Source organism: Ursus maritimus, unplaced genomic scaffold (genome assembly GCF_017311325.1).
Source record: "Ursus maritimus isolate PB19 unplaced genomic scaffold, ASM1731132v1 scaffold_13, whole genome shotgun sequence".
NCBI lineage: Eukaryota > Metazoa > Chordata > Mammalia > Carnivora > Ursidae > Ursus > Ursus maritimus.
Genome location: NW_024423675.1, coordinates 67,957,201 through 67,978,560, shown reverse-complemented (window position 1 = coordinate 67,978,560; position 21,360 = coordinate 67,957,201). Strand labels below are relative to the sequence as shown.

Here is a 21,360-nt window from a genome sequence, read left to right as displayed (position 1 = left end):
TGGAGTGGGGGGGGGGTGCGCTCAGGAGGGGGCTGCCCTCTGGCCCCAGCACCTCTGTCCCAGAAGGAGCGACCCCCTCCTCCTGGTCTCTCTGGAATTATCTCCACGGGTTGGCTGTGGTTCATTCTGGGTTTCACCGTTGAAATGGTAGTCCTTCGTGGACCCTCAAGGGATAGAGACGCCATATCAATGTGATATCAGACCAGGGCCCACCGCCCGTCTTTGTATGGTCCTTGAGCTAGGAATAAGTTTTACATGTTTTTTAAATGGCTGGGGAAAAATTTTAAAAATAACGTGATCCATGAAAATGATAATGAAATTCAGATTTCACTTTCCGTACATAAGGTATCATACCCCAGGCCCCCCCAATTCACGGACCTGTCGTCCACGGGCGTTTCCACACGGCAGTGACCGAGCTGAGTAGGACCGAGGCCGGCCCTCCACGGGCACCTCTTGCTGACTGCCAGCATAGTCTCGTGGCTTTGTTTTCAGAGTCAACCTCCGGTCAAAACGAGGATTTCTTCAGTGTGGTTAGTAAACTGCCCTCAAGGTCTTTGCTTCCTGTAAGTCTTAGTAACTTTAAAATATTCGGTTCTCCATGCTCACACGTAAGCTCACGGACCCAGACCACAGGCGAGCGAGAAAAAACCCAGCCCTGGATTTGCAGCCTTCAACCCTTCTCCTCCCCTAGTTCACGTGTTTAAAAATACTGGGATTTCACTCTCCACGAACTCAAGGTCAGTCTCTGGGCTATAGCTGACCTCACAGTGTTTGTCGGTTCCTGTTGCCCCTGTGTGTGAGGATGCAGCTATCTCGCAACAGCTGTGAGATTGTGAGATACGTCTCTCGAAATACTTGCTAGTTACTTTCTGGGAAACACGTCCTCATTAATCTAGTTTAGGGGTCAAGTTATTTTGACGATTTTAAAGAAAGGTGCACAAACTTGTATTTTCAGAAAGATGTGTATTCTGTTGTATGATTAAAAAGGCAGTCTGCATTGATCGAGGTTTCGATATGGCCCCAAGATTATTAATTTTATTCAAATAAACATGGAATGCTTAGCCTTTTTTAAAGGGAAAATTATTTTCAAAGGCTTTTAGTTTTTCCCGATGAGTTGGTTTAGGTGTCCTCTTGGAGACGGAGGTCCCGCCTGACAAATGAGGCTGAGGACTGTTTTCTGCTGGGCATCAGCGGCCTCCCCAGGCCGGCCTCGGGGACGGCTGTCCGCCCGGCCGAGTGGCAGCCTGACGCAGATGAGATCTCTGCTCGTAACTAAGGAAGATAATTAAAGGAAGCGAGGGTCGACTCACAATGCTGTTTTGGTCTTTGTAAGAAAATGACAAATCGATCAAACAATCATGACTGTGAAAATCTACGTCAAATATATCTGTCCCAGGTACAAGTTAACTATGAAAACATGCATTCCAGCGTGCTAATTTGTATTCTTGGAACATTCTGGAACTCAAGCAGATATGCTCTATGTGTCTGGCACCCCCGCTCCTCCCCACCACTCTGTTCTTGAACTTCTACCTTTGTCCCCTTCCATCTCGCCCCCCACACCCTGTTCTCGGTCCTGGGCTTCCAGTGCCGCCCACTGCCCCGGCCGTCTGCTCGGCTCACACGCACGTCTTTGTTCTCTCACTGATCCGTAGCAGCTCTTCGTAGGGCACATCAAGTCGTTGTGATGCACGGTGCAAATATTTTTTTGAAGTTTAAATTTTGATTACATTATTTTGACATCCGAAAGTTTTAAATTTAGTCTTGATTTCATGCTTAGAAAAGTCACATCCATCAAGCGCTCAGCCTCATTGTGTCCTAATACTTCAGTGTGAAGTTTTCACAGTTAGACTTTCAATTTTTCTGGCATTTTGAATCGTAAGGTGAATCCTAGGGATTTAACTTTTTTTTTTTTCCAAACTGTTCACCTGTCCTTTCTACTCACTTGTTCTTATAACGTTTCCTTTCTGTCCTGACTTCAAGCATCACTTCTGTTCTGAAGTCTTACACACACCTGGATCTGTTCTTGGGTTTTTCTCTCCCAAGGGTCTGCCTTTTCTTACTACTGTTCTCCAGCTTTGTTGAGACGTAATTGACATGCAGTACTGTGGTGAGTTTAAGTGAGCCTAGCTCACGTGCGGATTATCCCGGCAGGTGATTACCACCACAGCGCCCGCTAACACCTCTGCTGCGTCACCGCATTACCATCTCTTTGTTTGGTACGGACATTTAAGATCTACTCCCTTAGCAACTTTCAAATATGCAACACAGTATTATTAGCTGTAGTCACTATGCTGCACATGACACCCCAGGACATACTTACCTTCTACCTGGAAGTTTATACCTTCTGACCACCTTCCCTCATTCCACCCACCCACACCCAGGTATACTCCTTTCTAAGCAGCGGCAGCCCAGGGCTGGCGGCTTCCTTGCTGGTATTCATGTGTCCACCTGACTGATGGCCAAAGCCCATGTGTGGCACGTGAGAACTGTGGCTCAGGAGCAGAGCTGCACCTGCCAGTTGCCTCCTCCCACCGCGGAGCTGACCTGGCCTCCCTGAGCCGAGGTGCGGAGGAGGGCGAGAGGAGGGACTACACTGGACTCCTGCCTCTGGCTCCAGTCCTGACCGAGGGGCCAGGACGAGGTGCCCCGCCTTCCTGCGTGCTTCCTCCTGGAGGCTCCGTCTTGCCCGGGTGTCCTTGTTCTGTGCATTTACCGTCACGACACGATCGTGCCGTCCAGGCCGGCATTGCTCTGTTGTGCTCGATGTGTGCTGTCACTTGTGCCAAGCCCCTTGGCTGCATCCAGGAGAGAAGTGCACAGCAGGAGGGAGGTGGGCCTGGCATAGCCCCTGCTAAGGGCAGTGAGGCCTGGGCCACTGGGCTGAAGAGAGCAATCTAGAACACAGGATGCTGAAGCCAAGTTGTGCCTTTTGACAAAAACTCACCCGGGCCAGGCATTGGTTTCCTGTGGCTGCTTGTAAGAAAGTACCACAAATGAGGCAGCTTAAAAACGTATTCTCTCACGGTCTGGAGGCCACAGGCTGAAGTCAAGGCGTCAGTGGGGCTGCTTCCTTCCATGAGCTGTGCAGAGGAGCCCGCCCCCTGCGCTGGGCCGTGGGCCCTGCACGGTGCTCCCCGCGTGTAGACGCACCACCCCGCCACCTGCCTTGTCCTGTGGCCTCCTTTCTCTGCATCCCTGTCTTCTCATCTTGTAAGCACCCAGGCAGTTTGGACCAGCATCCATGCTGAGCACCCGTCTTAACTCGATGACTCCTGCCAAGACTCTATTTCCAGATAAGGTCACGTTCACAGTTCTGGAGGAAGGACTTCAACCTATCTTTTGGGGGGACACAGTTCAACCCATAACAGGTAAATAAGCTAGCTTCTTTCTCCCTTCCATCTTCTGTTTCGTGGATGTGTCTTCTTAGGACTTAAACCTGGAGGGCCAGGCCCCCATTTGGAGGCAGATGGCTTTTCTGTGGTTTATCAGGAGAACCCAAACACGACCCAACATGTTGCTTGAGTGTGAGAATGTGTTCCTCCTCTTAAGCCAGTAGCACGCAGACCAGACTAGAGAACGAGCCCCTCCCCAGCCCGCCTGCTGCAGGATGTTGGGGTGACCTCTATGGTACTCTGGGGGCTGGGGTCAGGCTAGGTGACAGGCAGGAAGGGTCCACCTCAGATGACCAACCAGGGAACTGATGCGGTTGGCGCAGGGTGTCAGAGATCTTGAGACCAGGGGGCCACGTCGGAAGCTGAGGCAGGAAGCAGTGGGGCTTTGGGCCGCATGTCGGGGACAGTGATGGGGTCAACGCAGCCGACACCACACTGACTTTGTAGAAAGCAGCAGTGGGCTGACTGGTGAGAGCTCGGCCAGCTTCGTCTGGTTTTAGAACGCCACGCCGCAACACCGTCACCTCTACAAAGGACGGGGCCAAAATTGACCTCCAGGATATCACAGGCAAGACTCCTTAATTTTTGCCTCTGGTTTCACACTATTTCCCAGACTCGGTTTTGTGGGGTGTTCTTGCTGGGGGAGTGAGTCCAACCAAGCGACAGCATCAGGCCGGGAATGAGTTCACTTCTAGGACCCATAAGTCACTCGTTTGTTCTTTTTGTGTTTTCAGCCACTCCTCCATATTCCTATTATTTGTCTTCCCTCCATCTCGTGCATGAGTGTTTTTGCATTTCTGCCCAGGGCTGTGACCCAGATTTCATTTAAAAGAACAGAGCATAAGGCAGGGGCTGCTGCCTGTTTGCTTGCACGGTCCACGTGCGCGGATGAAAACCTGCTCTCCCATGCCCTTCAGCATCCCTTAGGTTTATTGTTCTCCTCATTCTATTAATCAACTATGATTAAAAACAAAAAACCCACAAGAAACCCCTCACACTTCTCCATGTGAAATCAAGCCACAGATTCGTGTGTTCTGCCCCCTAGGAACCCAGTGGCCACAAGGTTGAGCTGTGCAGCTAGGGTTCCTACAGTCTTGAAAAGAAACATGTGAGCGGTGTTTGGACTGGGGCCATAGGCAGGACGCAGGGTCGCGAAGTGTCGGTGCTGAAGCAGGAGCGTGCGTGCCGGGGAGACGCACCAGACTGCGGATGGTAAGCCAAAGAGGCAGCTTCCGCAGAAGACGGATCCTTCCCCGGGATCGTGCGACTGTTTTCTTGATCTGCGCCTGTGTTTTTCAGGTTAATTTCTAAATGAGCTGTCAGCAATGAAGACCTCCTTCATCAAGCACTCTCTCCCTGTTCACGGCAGAACCTCGCCTCCCACCTGAGGGTAGACGAGCAAGTCGTTTCACACACCTGTAAAGGTAGAGCCTGTCCTTGAGAACACCCCCCAGGTGGAGAACCTCCGATGGTCAGCCCCCCGAATATGTACTAGTATGTTCTAACTAACGCACCTCACTGACACACTGCACACCTTATTTCCCTGCCAATAAAAAAAGAAAACACAGGATAAACTTTGTGTTGTAGTAGCTATTCAGGTAATCTTTTTTTTTTTTTTTAAGATTTTATTTATTTATTTGAGAGAGAGAGAGAGAGAGAGAGAACACAGAGGGAGAGGGAGAGGGAGAAGCAGACTCCTCGCTGAGCAGAGAGCCTGACATGGGGCTCGATCCCAGGACCCTGAGATCATGACCTGAGCAGAAAGCAGATGCTTCACTGGCTGAGCCACCCAGGTGGCCCTTCAGGTAATCTTTATCTGTGCATAGAACACATGGCAGCATATGTGATGAGGAATTGAGGATGCAGAACCCTCCAGTTTCGATACATTTTCCAGACATGTAGGGACACAGCACATCCATGGCCCTTGTGGGGCTGCATGGAGACCTTGTGGGGAGAGCAGTGACCATCTCAGCATGTGGAGCTCCTGGCTGCTCCACTTTGGGCAGTGGTACCTTTCTCCCTAGGCTGCTGCGGCCCCTCTGTGTCTTTACCTCCAGCCTGTCAGCTTAGCCCAGCTCCTGGCTCAGCACAGACACCCCGTAAGTACTTGTCAAATAGTGAATGGTGCAGCTGCAAAGCCTTATATAAACCTACATGATGGGTGTTAATTTGGCCTCAAGTACCTAGTAGTCCTCTGTATCTATCTATGGGTGCCATCCCCTTATCAATAGCAAAACACACAGAAAAAGTAATCAGTACAGTATTTAGATCTGGGCAAGAGGAGCCCCCATCCCAGGACCCGAGCATCCTGAGCCCAGTCTGGCCTGCGTCTGGCCTTGTCCCTCACCAGAGGATGTGCTCCTCCAGATTCCGCACCCTTCCTTCTCACCATGCTCCAAGGGCCTGGGATCCAGAATTTCTTGGCCAGATGACACTGAACCCCCCTCTCCAGCCTATGTGGGCCTCTTACAGAAGTCCATCCACCTGTGGGTGGACCATGCCAGCAGTGTGTCCTTCCCCAGGTGCACTTCGTCTGCCTTGGCAAATCTGTGTGTGCTGAGCCAGATCCCTTATTAACCTTTGGTGTCTGCAGGATCTGTAGTGATGTCCCCTGTTCTATTCCTCATACTGCTCATTTGGGCTCTCTCTCTCTCTCTCTCTCCCTTGTCAGTCTCGTTAGAGGTTTGTCAATTTTATTGATTTTTTAAAAAAAACAGCTCTTTCATTGATGTTCTCTATTGTTTGTTTCTAATTTCATTGATTACTGCTCTTCGTTCATATCTGTTCATTCATTCATTGCCTCATATTTATTTGTACTTGTTTATGTCCTTTGTGCTTGCTTTGGGTTGGTGTTACTCTTTCTCTAGATTTGGAAGGAAGAGTTTTCTATTGTTTTATCCTCTGTTTTACTAATACCTTCTTTTGTTCCCTCTGTTCAGCTATTGGGCTCAAACTGCAAACTTTTAATTTTAGTTATTGTATTTTTCAGATTCCAAATTTCCACTTAGTTCTTCCATACATTTCCTGTTTCTTAGTTGAAGGTTTTATCTATTTTTATTTGTTTCGACCTGTTTTCAGTCACTAGTTGAAGCATGGTTTCCAGTGGACTGAGGAGTGCTGTACGAAGCCTGTGGTGCTGGGGAAACAGTCAGTGCTGGGAGCAATGTTTGGGTGTCCATCTAAATCAGATACTACCGATTTAAAGCCCCGGCATCTGCAGAGGTTATGGCCAGAGTTTTATCTTGAGTACCTCAGATACGAAATCAGAGGTAACATAGAAAGCAAAATTGAAGCGAGTCTTTCAGATGTTCAGAGGTTCGTGTTATACGTGCTTTAGTTGACATGCCCAAGATGGTGTCATAGAGTGTCTTTAACAGCAGTAAATTGGGAGATTGATAAGGAAAGGAGAAAAAGACATGGGTGACTCCGGTCATGAGTATGATTCAACTCAAGCTGCACTGGTTTGATTAGTATTCCCTTGGGATGTTACACGTGACTTTTTATGGCAGATTCTGCTTAAATATGGAATATGTTGCATATGAAAATTGAAGCTCTCTCAGATGTTTAGAAATCACAGTTGTTCCATACACGATGTGGACCTTTGCAACCCCTAATTTGTTTTCAGCTGTGATGAGTCAGAGGCCGACACAGAAACTGAAGTGTTTATTTGAAAAATACTTCTTGATGATAATTAAATCCATCCTGGAGAATAGAGGGTACATTTATGCACCTATAAATCCAGAGGATGGCAGGGAAAGATTGAACACAGCTGGCTAAAGAATGCGCCAGGATTGAATTTCATCCCTGCCCTCCTCCCCTTCTTTCTCTTTTTGTCAGTTGACATTTGCTAATCCTCTCAACCCACCTGCACATCAGGTTCGGCACCAATCTCTTTTGTGATTCTGACTTCCGTGCGACAGAGGTGATGTCAAGAATAACAATGATTACAAGTGGAATGTGATTTGAGATGAAAGTGAAACCAAACCAATCCTAGTTTCCTCTTCTCTGTCACGTAGCTATCCTGAAGTGCATGCCCGATCTTTATTTCTGGCTTCCAGGACACCAGATCTGGGGTTCCTCTGTTAATGAAAGTCCTGATGTGTTACGTTTGTGTGAAGAGCACCCTGCAGGTGTCATCCCGTCCCCCCTTTACGAACACCCCATGTGAATGACTGCCCAGTGTTAGGTAAGAGGTAACTGAGCCCCGGTCAGGATAAGCGACGTCCCAAGGGCAAGCGATGGGAAGTGGCAGAGTGAGGAGTAACTGTTGTCTAGACTCCAGGCTTGTCGAACGTGCGGGATCCTGCTCTTGTTTTCTTCTTTGAATATGGACGTCCCGGGTAGCACGTTACCTGTGTTTCTCATTTCTCCCAGTTGTGTTCATAATTAGCTCAACTCGATCTGCAGAACTTAATAACCTTTAATTTTGTGGTTCAGCTTACTCTTTCTATCATTTGCTGCCCATGGAAATCAGTGGTAGAGACTCCGGGTGAGAAATCACCTATTCTAAAAATGTAATTAAAGTTGAAAATGAAAAGATTTCGATTGCTTTGGAAAGTAAGCCATTGGGGTGAAACCTTACAGTAAGTTCACACCTGTCAATTTTTTAATTAGCAGTGAGGTCTGCCTGTGTCCCCAGCACACAGCACGTGGTTCCGCGTGCTTCCACTGAGGGCCCCACGTGTCCGTCTGCGCGGCGTCTCTGGGCACCGCCCGCCCTCCTCCTCGGGGACAGCGTCACAGGGCAGGAAAATGGGAGTGTCTGTTTCATCCTCATAAAGGAGATCATTGGGTATGGCTTCACTTTCTGAAAGACGGGAATTTTTTTGTGGAATGCAAGGAACCATTCTTTAAAAAAAAAGATCTATTTATTTGAGAGAGAGCAAGAGAGAGCGAGGGGAGGGGCAGAGGGAGAGAGAGAATCCTGAAGCATACTCCACGCTCAGTGGGGAACCTGGAACAGGACTGGACCCTAGGACCCCAGGATCATGACCTGAGCTGAAGTCTATAACGGACTGAGCCACCCAGGCGCCCCTCCAAGTAACTAATCTTAAAGTGATTTAACTGTAATTTGACATCAAGCTTAATCCTATTATGGTTCCAACAGAGTTATTACTTAGTGATAAAAATATACTGAGCTCAATTACTGTTTTTCCAGAATCAACAGAGAATACAAACATTTTAATGAATTAAATATGAATTTAAATGTAAATACATTGATTTAATTATACTAGAGAATATTTTCCTTTTTTCATGTGGTTATACAACATTAGCAAGAAAAATCCTCTTCTTTAAAGATAAGAATAAAAATAGTAAAGAAGATAATTAGGCAATTCTTCAGTTAGCATGGCTAATTCTTGCCATGCCTCTGGAACTGTTTGTTCAGAACTGTCCTGGGTCTTGGAAGCCCCTCAGTTGCTTATTTCTTCCATCATTTAAAGTGTGCCCAGATTCTCACTGTCCTGACATAAGAGTCAAAGGATTTCAATTCTCCTGGTACCTCCCCACTACACTCACCTATAATCCAGCTGTGTCCCTTACCACGCCACTACAGTTGTTTCTAGAAGGTTCTGAGCAAATCAACAGTATTTTCTCACGAAGACTAACACTGCATTTGGGAAACTGATCTTCTCTTATTCCTGAAAGTCTCTCTGCCGTAACGCCTTTCTCTGTCAGGGTGAGACAGAGCTGGGTCCTGTCCTGCTGTGTGGTTTCGGGGAGGTCACCTCCATCTCTAAGTAGAGGTGATACCGCCTACGTCAGTGTTGCTCAGAATGTTCTCTAAGGCGATCTATGTCACGGGCTGCAAGGTAGAGGCCTATTACATGCGGTTTCTTTCCCTTTCCCTACGAACTTCTCTGAGCAGTCTTTATTCTCCACTTTCTGGATAATCTTTTTCCTGAAGACTAATTACAGATACCTTGGGCCTTGTTCAAGTTTGGTAATGCTCTTTCCCTTAACTGAATTTATCCATCTGACCATCCTGACTCCACCAATAGTTCTAAAGATTGTTATTGAACCTTTTAGCATTTTTTAAAGGCTTCGTACACAGAGATTCATGACTACTGTTCAAGGCACGAGATGCAGTAATGGGCTCCCTCCTGGCCGGGGGGACTGGCTCTGCAGTGCCCTCCATGCTCATGTGGATCGCAGGGATAGCCATGCATGATATTTTTATCTACTTTGATAGTAGTCACAGGGTTGCATTTCTCCCCCAAACTGCTTTTAGAGCCGAGCTAAGTGGCCATCCCCTTGCTGTATGGCCTTCTAGTTTTTGGTACGAGGTCTCCAGGCCACGTAGCAAGGGACGGGCAGGTCACAGATTACACTGGTACATAATCTGCATTATTGCTGGAATGTTCTCAGAGCAGTTACAGTGGTTCACATTTGCAGAAGAGGCACGTCAGGGCCTTATTTCTGCCCACGCTCACCAACTCTTGGTGCTATCGGACTGTTAGAACCGTATACGAATGACGGTTGTGAAGCAGCGTCTCCTCACTCTGTTTCTCTCTGATAATGTCCAATGAGTTATGTTTCCTCATATACTTACTAGTCATATATAGCGCTCTTGCTCCAAACTGCTTCCATGATTTTCCTGTTTTTTGATCAGGTCTTCCTGTCTTTTCTCAGTGATCACCACATTAATCATGTGATGATTGTTACAGAAAAGGCATTTGATAAAAATTCATCACATAAGTTTGATAAAAACTTTCATTGGTTATTAGAGGCATAGAGAAATGCTATTGATTTTTTAAAATATTTTATTTATTTATTTATTTATTTATTTATTTATTTGACAGAAAGAGGGAAAGAGAGAGCACAAGCAGGGGGAACAGCAGGCAGAGGGAGAGGGAGAAGCAGACTCCCCGCTGAGCAGGGAGCCCAGGACCCCAGGATCATGACCTGAGCCGAAGGCAGACGCTTAACCAACCGAGACACCCAGATGCCCCAAAATGCTGTTGATTTTTAAGCTGATTTTATATCCATCAACATTTTTTAACACTTATTGGTTTTATGTGCCTTCATTCGGTTGGGATTTCTGTGTATAGGATTATGTCATCCGCCTGTAAGGAAGGTCTTTGATCTTCCCCCTTTTCAAGCCTCCTTTTCCCTTCCTCCTCTCCTCCCCCTCTCCCTCCTTTCCCCCTTCCCCCCATCTCATTACATCGGTAAGGAAGGACCTTTGTTAAAAGTTTAGACACTTGTTATATTGATGGGCATCCTTGCTCCTGATTTTAAAGTTTCTGTACTAAGTGTGATGTTTACTAAATGTTTCGAGAATAGCCTTTGCCGAGTTGAAGATGTTTCCTTTTACTCCTGTTTTCTGGAAGCGTTTGTGCAGAGGGTGGTGATGTGCTCAGGTCTGTGTTTCATGAGACCACTCTGACGCAGTGAGGGGCTGCTGCCGTGGTCCAAGTCTGGGATGGCCGCAGCTTGCTTCAGGGGGGTGGTAGGCAGACAGAGGAGGGGTAATTTGAGGACCATTTAAAGATAAAATTGCTGGGCCAAGGGGGTAGACGAGGTACAGACAGGGGGGAGAGAAGTGTCAGGACCGTCTCCCCATTCTCAGCTTGCATAACAGGACGGACACCCTTTGTGGAGTTAGGGAGTATTGCCGGAGGTATGGACCCTGTGCGTATGGACACTGACGTGCTTTTGAGATATTCAAACTAAGATGTGGAGTAGATACTGGTTAGAGAGTTCTGGAGGTCAGGAGTGTGATCTGGTCCAGATTCCACCAAAATTGAAAGCTGATGGAGAGGCAACACTGGGAAGCCAGTGGGAACCTCAGAATCCCAGATGTTCCGGAGAGACAAAACGGAACCGCAAAGAGAGAAGCAGTCATCTGAGGCATGGTTGGAAATACCTTTATTTATCTGGGAAAAGATCAGAATACCCAGTTTAAAGAGGTCCTTAGGTTGCAGGGGACATTGAAGAAGCTCACGTCTAGGCAGAGAGGCTTGTTCGAAAGGTCTAAACATTACATCACAAATTATACCAATTGTACTTAAATATCTGGATGCATGAACGATTGCAAACTTCTCAAGGTTTCAGTAACAAGCAAACCATTAAGAAGCGAAGGTGTTTTAAGCCTATGAATTATAACCCCATACATCAACATCGTAACTGGCATAAAAGTTAGTGAGCCACTGAATGCAACGAGATGTCTTACCTTCAGAGTGTTCGCTACGGGATTGGTGGGACTCGTATGTGAGCTATAAAGCAATCCATGTGTTTCTGAGAAACTTTGCATTGTGCAAAATCATCCGCTGAAAATAGCAAGGGCTTGGGGAAATATTGGGTTGCAGTAGAACATTCAAAACCTTAGAAATTTTGTAACCAGAGCACTAACCAGAAGAGTAACAATCCTAATTAAAAACCCTTGCATAGAGAAAAACATATCAGATTCCTAATGAATGAAGTATGCTGTGGTACACATGGAATTTTGCCCTAATACAGAGAAAGACAAGGCAGCTTGGTGACAAACCAGACAAGGGAGGAAGGGGTGACCGCCCGGGGGCGAGATCAGAGGGAGACGGTTGCAGGCTTTGCACAAAACGCAGTGACCCCAGCAACGGGAGCATCATCTGTGCTTGGTCCTCCTAACAAAGACCCCGAGAGTCTTGCAACATAAGACACTTTCAAGACCAAGCATGTGGCCAAGCAGGACCACAAGGGCAACGTGGCTCAGTGGGTATCGTTCATGGAAGCATAGGCTTCCGTGTCTTGCCGTGTCTGCTGGTGGTAGCATCCTTGGTGTTCAGCGTGGCATCTTCTGTGTGCCGCAAAAGTGAGCCTATGCCCACCACAACTTCTGCATGAGGCTCGTGCCTGCTCAGTCCCAGCTCTGTCCCTTACGAGTGCATTTGATAAAACATACGCCCGTCGCAAACCAGGCTGCATTTCATCAGTAGCTTGCAAATGTCAGAGCGCTGCTTTCGTGAACGGTCAGGTGGGTGGTTGGGAGAGGCTGATTATCTGCAGAAGCTTCAAGAAGAAGAAACTGGCCCTGAGTCACCTTGGCTGCCTACTGTATGTGATCAGTACCTGCCTTATTACTGTTAGAGATTACGCTGCCTGTGAGGGCACTTGAAAGTCTGTTAGTTACGATCCACGTAAACATGGATCCCCAGTTGTTTGGGGGATGGGGCAGTTCTTCTCCAGATGTCACCCTCCCCTCTTATGCAAAATCAAGTTCCAACCGGATTGTGAGCAACGTGAGCCAGTTTCTTCCAAGACATGAAAATAATACCCAGAATCAATTTAAGTTCTTCTGAAGACAGCAGCTAGGAAGTGGTCTCACAAAACAAATGTTACCTGAGGAAAATGTGCCAAACAATCGCATCCGTCTGTTAGTTAGATTTTATGCTCTCGTGATGTCTTCCATTCTCCTTTGGCTTTTTTCTTGCGTAGGAAAAATTAACACCTTAAAGCAGAAAGGTACACATTAGGTTAATGGACTTGCAGAAAAGAAATTGGAAGTGGCCAGCCTCTGTGACTGTAATCACAGTAGCGGCAGCTCTGCGCACTGCCACACCAAGCCCTCATCCTCTGATGTCACGTGCCATGCGTCACTGTTTCTCCTCTTCATATTTCTTCCATGAAGACGTGTTGAGCCTCCGGGGCGCCTGGGTGGCTCAGTCGGCGAAGCATCTGCCTTCGGCTCAGGTCATGATCTCAGGGTCCTGGGATCGAGTCCTGCCTTGGGTTCCCTGCTCAGAGGGGAGCCTGCTTCTCCCTCTGCCCCTCCCTGCTCCTGTTCTCTCTCTCCCTCTCTAACAAATAAACAAAATCTTGAAAGAAAAGAAAGAAAGAGAGAGAGAAACGTTGAGCCTCCAAGAGGAAGATGGGAGGGGGAAAGAAGATGCATTTTTACTGACACAGGTACAAAGGAAGCAAGGTGCTCCCCCAGAGTCGTCCTGTCCCGTGCAGCACGCTGCGGGCCTGCTCTGGCCGTGGTTGTCCACGAGCGCCTCTTCACGGCTGTGTCTCCCTGAGGTGTGACAACTTGCTAAAACCATGTTCTGGGTCTTGGAAGGAAGTTACCATGTGTATTCTTTGGATTTACAAACTGGTCTCAGCGCATGTGAGTCAAACCCTGCATGTGAGTCGAACCCTGTGTGTAAGATGTGTTCTCAGTCCAAATGGCTGTCGCCCCTCCCATGGAGAAACTCACCTCTCCTATCACAAAAGAGAGGTCACATTTGAAATGTGTCCGGTCATTCCCATGATCGACCTAATTGGGAAAGGGTGTTTTAGTCAATATATTAACCGTTGGCATCCATCTGTAATACACATTCCATGAGCGCTACACTTCACGCTGTGACCAGTGATAACATGACTTTACCTGTTTCTCTTCGTGAGATGAGGCCTGGCTGGGAGATGACGGGAGTTTCATGCCATCAGAGAGACGTGTGTTGGAAAGTCAGGCCACGAGACGTGGTGTGCACCCCCCGCCCAGCAAAGGCCTGTGGCCGCAGGACAATCGTGAGTCTTGGACGGAAGCCCATGAGGAAGGAAGTGGGAGAGGCTTGCTGCAGGGAGGGTCCTAAGGAGAGCTGGAGGAGGCCTTCCTGTCCAGGACGAAGAGCCAGGCGCATGGACATGACCCAGGCTTTCGGGGAGGCAGGTCTTAGGAAGTGGGGACAATGACGAAGCCCGAGGGGAATGACCCCCCAGAGACTAGAGGTGTTCTCAGGGCACAGTGTAGGTGGTGCCCTTCGTGGTCCTCCTGAGAAGGAAATGGAGAAATTATTTTTTAAAAATCCAGTGTGATGCCACACGTATCTTCCCAGGAACGGTTTTGAAAAGGACAGGTGTGAAAGGTAGACAGCAAACACACCAGGCAAGTAACCAAAAATCTCTAATAACAGCATCATGAGAAAGAAGCCCCAACTTAGGTAAAAGGGCTTTTAAAACCTCTTGCTTCTTTAAATCTCAGGCAATCCGCTTCGCCGCTTGGAATAAGGCTCTTCTCCCCCTCAGTAAATCATTGGAACCAGACCCTCCTTTCATCTCCGGTCGGGCATTCCTGTCCACTGTTGGTTCACGCGACTCCCTGGTGCCTGCCGTGTGTCGACACCCCTTGGCGTGTGACTGTAGCAGTGAGCATGCACACGGATGCACACGGACACACGTGGACACACACAGACGCACATGGATGCACAGGCACACACGGATGCACACACATGGATGCACACGGACACACAGACACGGACGCACACAGACATACACGGATGCACATGGATGCACACGGATGCACACGACACACAGATGCCCACGGATGCCCACAGACACACACGACACATGGACACGCATGGACACACACGGATGCACACAGACGCACACGACACATGGACACACATGGATTTATACAGACACACATGGACACACAGATGCACATGAATGCACACGGATGCACACGGATGCACATGACACACAGACGCACATGGATGCACACGACACACAGACACACATGGATGCACACAGACACACACGACACACGGACACACATGGACACACACAGATACACACAGATGCACACGACACACAGACGCACATGGACACACACGGATGCACACAGATGTACATGACACACACACGGACGCACACGGACGTCCCCTCCAGCTGCGTCGGAGGGACCCGTGGCGCAGCCTGTGCTGCTGAATCCATGGAGGTGTTTCGATGCCCATTTCTGCTTGGATGCAAGCCAAACTGGGGCAGCAGAGAGACGAACACATTGTGACCAACATCAGGGCGCATTGAATCTGTCACAGAGGGTCATCCCGAGGTGATGTTCCAGGTGGGTATGGAAGCTTGGCTCCATGAGGTCATTCAGGGACCTGGTTTCTTCCCTCTTCTCCCTCCACTATCTTGGAGGGTGTGGCCCCTGTCCCTGGAGGTAAAACAGGATCCTTCACCCTTCAGAAGACAGGGAAGTCTAAGACGTTGACTCCATTGTCAATGAGATTGTGGAGTCATGTCAGTCCCCGGCGGGTACCAGCAATCTGAGCTCAGCCACTTGGCCACACTCACGGGCCGGGAACCTGGGGCGCAGCTCTCTCGTTAGCTGGCCGGGCACGCAGGTGCAGCCGTGCCTGAATCCCAGCCTACCTGACTTGGAAGTGGTTCCAGCCCATCCCCATGTCTTCATGGGCTGTAGAGTTTATTTACACCACGTGGTGCGCTGTAGCTTATCTTAGTTCTCTAGCGTTGTTTGGTGTGCTTGGTTTTTTCCTTTGCCTTCTTCCTAGGCAACATCATCCCCTCTTTGGCTGATGTATTGGTCAGGCTTCTCCAGAGACACAGAACCAGTAGGATACATACGGACAGAGAGAGAGAGAGTGAGAGCGAGAGAGAGAGAGAGGCATTGTGAGGAATTGGCTCACACGATGGTGGAGACTGACAAGTCCTGATAGCTACAGCTGGAGACCCGGGAGAGCCGGTGGTGTAAGTTTTAGTCTGAAAACCAGCAGGCTCGAGATTCTGGAAGGGTGATGCTTTAATTCAAGTCCAAAGGCAGGAAAAAACTGATGCTTGAAAGTTTGAAAGCCAGCAGGTAGGTGGGGTTACCTCTTACTGAAGGGAGGATCAGCCCTTTTGTTCTATTCAGGACTTCAACTGATTGAACAAGGCCCACCCACATGGGGTAGGGAGGGGATTGTCTGCTTTACTCTCTGCTTGTTCAAATGTTAATCCCATGCAAAAACATCCTTATAGACACTCCCAGAATAATATTTGACCAAATATTTTGGCACCCTGTGGCCCAGTCAAGTTGACATGGGAAATTAACCTTCACAGATGATTAGCAAATGGTAGAAACATTTGCTATAATGCGGAAAAATGGAGGAGGAGCTGTTTGTTTTAATGGGTGGTTCAAGGAAAAAATGACATGTTCAGTTGTGGATGTGTTAGTCAAGTTTCTGTGAAAGAGTGGCATTAACGTTCCCAGCAGAGAGCGGACGTGTTCGTCCGAGGCTCGGAAGGTGAGTCTGGAGTGGGCGTAGAAAGGGAGCTGTCATCTGCACAGAAACGGTGTGTCTCCAGCCACCCGAGCAGGTGTCTGACGATCAGCTCTGACCTCACGGTTTTGTTCATCCCGCCGTCACTCACCCATCCAGGTGGTAATCCCACCCGTGGGATCTCGGACAACCCTGCTGGTCACGCGGCCCTGGTCCAGGTCCACCCGTCCGGCTCCTGGAGAATGGCCAGCGCCTCTTCCTGTCCTTCCCTGGACAGTTACTGCACGGAGAAACACTTGTAGCTAAAGCCCTTGTGTGGTCCCACTGCCCTCCCGGTTCCAGCCGCACGGCCCTCCGTGACCTCTGGCACGGAGTCTGTTGTGCTGTGTTGTGTCTGGTAGTCTGTCTTTGTGCAGGTGGTTCTGTTCACTTGTCTTTGCCTCTAATCCCTAACTCGCCCCTTGGGTTTCAGCTTTGATGACACTCGCTGCAGCCTGGGGCCCGGCCTTGCTGCCCTCCGCGCTCCAGGAAACCGCGGCTCTGCCCCCAGACAGCGGTGTTCGTGTGTTTAACTTGGGGTTGTTTGTCTGGTGGTGCTTGCGCACCAGAATGTGAGCTCCGTGACGCTGGCGTCCCTGCCACTCGCCGCTGCTTTTCCCGAGTTTCTTTCACAGCCCAAGTGACTCGTGCACATTTCTCGGACACCTGGAGACATGAGGAGAGTTACGCACCACATGCTGACCGCATCGGCCGCTAGCACCACTGGGAGGAGGGGCAAGTGCATCCAGAGCGTTCCGTCCCGGCAGCCAAGCGCTCTGGGTGTTGGTGGGAAGCGTACCTCAAAGCTATCATTTTCTGAGCGACGCGGCACGTTAGTATGAATTAACTCAGTGTATCTTCTGTCTTGCTAGAGAAAGGGAGTCATTCATTCATTTCAGAAATATTGCAGGGTGGGGGCGCCTGGGTGGCTCTGTCGGTTGAGCGCCCAACTCTTGGTTTTGGCTCAGGTCATGATCTCAGCGTTGTGGGATCGAGCCCTGCATCAGGCTCTGCTCTCAGCATGGAGTCTGCTTGTCCTCTCTGTCCGCTCCTCCCCTCACTCATGCTCTCTTTTTCCCTCCAAAATAAATAAACAAATAAATAAAATCTTTTAAAAATATTGCAGTATTAAGCAGTTCTCGTCATTCTTGAATTTGTGTGTGGAGCACAAGACATATACGCGTTTGTGTGAATCTAGGAGTAACGTGAATTGTTCCGTGCTACGAAGGGGACTCCTGCAGCACACAGTTTATGCAAATCCCGTCGCGGTCTCTGCGTCCTTCTCAAAGCATGAATTGGAGCATGAAGAGAAGCAAGAAAATGCGCACTTGGCACGTTGGGACGGGGACAGTGATACGCAGGAGTCTGGTGTCTGCGCGCTGGGAGGCGGGTGTGGTCACGTACCTTTCTCTCACCTGGTGCTTCTGCGTCTCCCAGCCTGCTCTGCCTGGAGTGGCGTCTGTGTCCGAGGCCCCCCACACTCACCTCCGCTGCGTTCGCCTTCTTGGGTCTGAAGATGTGGGGTAGGAGTTTGGAACAGTGTGTCTGGGATCCGGGGCAGAGCTGATCAGGACGGCGACCCTTCGGGACTGTGGGCTGTGCTGTGTAGCACGTTCTTTCATGGCTGGTTACATGATTGTGCGATGCCAGGCTCTCTAAAGCACGGGGTCCAGGGCAGGGGCCCCTCCTAACCAGGCAGGGGGTGCTATTGTGCGCAGAGCGGGGAAGGCGCTCCCTTGGCCCCCAGGGCCCCCGGGGCCTAAAGACCAGTGGGCAACACAGACCAAGACAGCTATGGCCGTGCAGGGTAACCCAGGGTGCCCCGGAGGCAGAGAGGACTGGGGCCTCGACCCCTGGACTTTTATCTGCAGCTGGACACGGGGAGGAAGTTGGCCAGACCAAGGACGCTGGGGTAGAGGCGCAGCGTTCCATGCTGGAGAATCTCTGTGCAGGGGTGGAGGAGAGGATGGGGGCGAGCGAGGAGGAGTGCACTGAAGCCACAACAGGGCAAGCAGCTCGGGAGTGATTTTATGGGGGGCTGAGTTTTTCCAGAAGATGACAGAGTCCTGAAGGAAGCCTGTGGTGTGAGAGTCTCTCTGGTCACACTGTGGAGAACAGAGATAGGGACAGGAAAGGGCGGGTCTGGGGCATACTGCTGAGGAAATCGGGGGACACACAGGTGCAGAGAATGATGGACCCAGGGACATGACAGAGAGACTGAGTCAACGTGTGAATGAAAGGGAAAGACCCCAGACAGTCTCCCTTTGCTTTGGCCTGAGTAATGGGCAGAGGACGTGCTATAGCTGCGGCCATTGGGGGCACAGGCAGTGAGGAGGGGAGGAGGACCCCCGTGGGGCCCGGGGATCGCGCGGCCCACTGGACACCCGGGGCCCCTTCAGCAGGTGGCTGGTGCAGCTTTCTGGAGCTCAGGGATCCCGTTCAGCCAGAGACACAGTGTAGATTGAGCAGAGTGTGGATGGCGGCTAACGTCGCCTGGAGGTAAGGGGTCCCCACAGCGGGGCCGAGGCACACCCCACCCTCCAGGATCGTGGAATCATGACTCCAGTGACCCGCACCATCACCCCAGCTGGGCACGCCCTTGGGGGATGGGAGCTGAAGCCCTGCGAGGCCACACTTGGCTCTTGGCAGGTTTAGACATCAACATTTGATCAGGGAACCCCATCTTCGGCGGGCACATCACTGGAAATCTCTCCACATCTGGCCCGGTCAGCAAATCCGCGGTTGCTGTGATGGTCAGTCTTCATTGCACTGAAAGGCCGTGAGCGGACAGACGGTTCCAAACTCAGAGATTTTCAGCAAATTCCCCGAGAAGCAAAGCCTGCTCTCCTGACCCCAGAGGTCGCCTGAATGTGAGGCTGAGCAGGGGGCCTCTGTGGAGGTCTGACTTGCCCGAGGAAACCCCTTCTCCACTGTCCAGGTGTCCACGTGGCAGAGAAGCCGTGTGGGGCGAGGAGCACAAAGGAGCCCCTTTGTGAAGATTCTCGGACATAAAGATATTCTCTATCTTCTTGTTAAAAATGGCACACAGATTCCCAGTGAAGAGCGACGTGCAGTGACGCGGGATGGAGATGTTTATTAATTTTGTCATCCAACAGAATGGTGAGAATCGTAATCAAATAAGAGAGGAATCCCTGCGGGGGCACAGAGTGATGCTAGTAACTAAGGGAGATGAAGGCTGGGGTCCTCACCCCTTCGGCAGACCAGCTGACTCGCTTTTGGCCGAGAGGTGTCTAAGCAAGAGCACGTACCAGCGGAACTTATTTTTTAGTATTTCTCTTATTTTTGTTGGCTTTCTCTCCCAAATTGCTAAACAGCAAGTTAGCTGCTATTTGGGAAAGCACAGAAAAGGAGCCTGGTGGGGGTGGTTGGAGTTTCAAACTGGTGGGCACGCTCTGTTAACTGGGCGGGCGGAACGTCACGTTCCACTAGCCAACCACATCCCTTCAAGGAGCTGTGGGCTGGATATTCATGGTATAGATGTTTCTTTTTAGAAAACTCCATCATTCCAAGACTGCTGGGGCCATGTTATGGACAGTCTGAGTCTATGCCAGATGTCTGTGGCCACAGATTTGGAGAGAGGTGCTGATTTAGGAGACCAAGGACAGCAGCCGGATGCGGGAACAGTGAATCTTTGTGGCTTTGCAGTTAAGCCATGTGGTGCTGGTACATGGCTTACATTCTCCCGGTTTTAGGTTTCTTCAGCAGAGGCCCTACCAATGGCACAAGGAGACCAGAGTTTGAAAATGACAAAAATAGAGTCTCCGGAAAAGAATGCACGGCAACAATGCTAAGAACCATGGGAATCACGTTCTCAGCGATCTGCCTTGCTGGCTCCCAGGCATGTGGCCGGAGCGTCACGTGGGTTTGGCAGCGGCGACCCGAGATGGGATCCAACTGCCTCCTCGCCGACCGTGGGCATCCTGCCCCCACCGCCGTCGGCTTCACGTTAGCGGCTCGTCTGATCTGGGCTTCGCTCAAGACAGGCAGACGCTCAGCCGAACAGGTGGCCAACCTTGCTAGCTTGCCACCCAATGGAAACAGCAGTCCCTATATTAAGTAAATGACCCCGAGGTGTCGGATTAGGTCAGCCACTAAAAGTGGTTCTGGTTTGCCCTCGCTGCAAGGAACTGGCGTCTCGGATGCTGCCCGGTGAGAATCAGCCTGAATGTTTACAAACCACACTTAGTGGTTTGCTCGCTGACACGTGGAGGGTAGCAGTCTCCATGCTCGAAGAGGAGGTGGCTCCCTGGCCATAAACCATCATTTCTAACTCAGGCAATATGCTTTCTCGTTTCCGGCAAGCCTTCTCTAAGTTCTATGGGGCACTGTTAGTAAGTACCTCGGTTTCTGTTTTCACAGAGTGCTTTGCAGTGGGCGGTGTTCTCTTTCCAAGATGGTCTGCAGTCCTGTCGGGAGCCAAACTGGCCAGTCCGTTACGTAGTTATCTTCTCAAAGTCATACGTGACATTTGTAACCTCCCCCCACCCTGTTTCTTAATATTTAATATGAGACAGAGAGTGGTTGTTTAAAGCATTCGCTTTTCTCATATTTTCCTTTGTTTAGGTGCAAACTTGTTCTCCGTTATTTCTGTTTCTCTTTAAATTTTGTCCTGCAAGAGAGTCCTGTTCTGTGTGGCGTCTGTTCTCTGTTGGAGGTTATTCAAACTCACCCTTGAGTTGGCCGACACTCGGGTACTCTCGTACCCCTGCACGAGCTCCGATCTCTGGCTGCCCTGCTGTCTTTGCAGCAAGGGGAGATTTTCGCTGGTCTGGAGCTTGCGCCACAAGGCAGGAGGCCGAACTGTGTTCACTCCTTTTACCTTTTCTCACACCTCTGTCCTCATCTTTTGTCTTTCTCTGCTTGCTTCATCCCGCTTTCTCCTCCGGAGAGAGGAGAGGCAAGTGCTGGCAGGGGACGGTCAGCTGGGAGGTGAGGTCCTTGATCCA

At 49.8% G+C, this 21,360-nt stretch overlaps 1 protein-coding gene and 1 long non-coding RNA gene across 4 annotated transcripts in view; both read left to right on the top strand.

The window, feature by feature from the left end:
- Positions 1 to 21,360, top strand: part of RPS6KA2 (ribosomal protein S6 kinase A2) — a 328,772-nt gene that overhangs the window by 95,143 nt on the left and 212,269 nt on the right. The window lies entirely within an intron of this gene.
- On the top strand, positions 2,511 to 5,640 carry LOC121102301. Its single transcript, XR_005834432.1, has 2 exons — positions 2,511 to 4,604; positions 4,692 to 5,640. It is a non-coding gene; the product is annotated as an uncharacterized LOC121102301 (long non-coding RNA).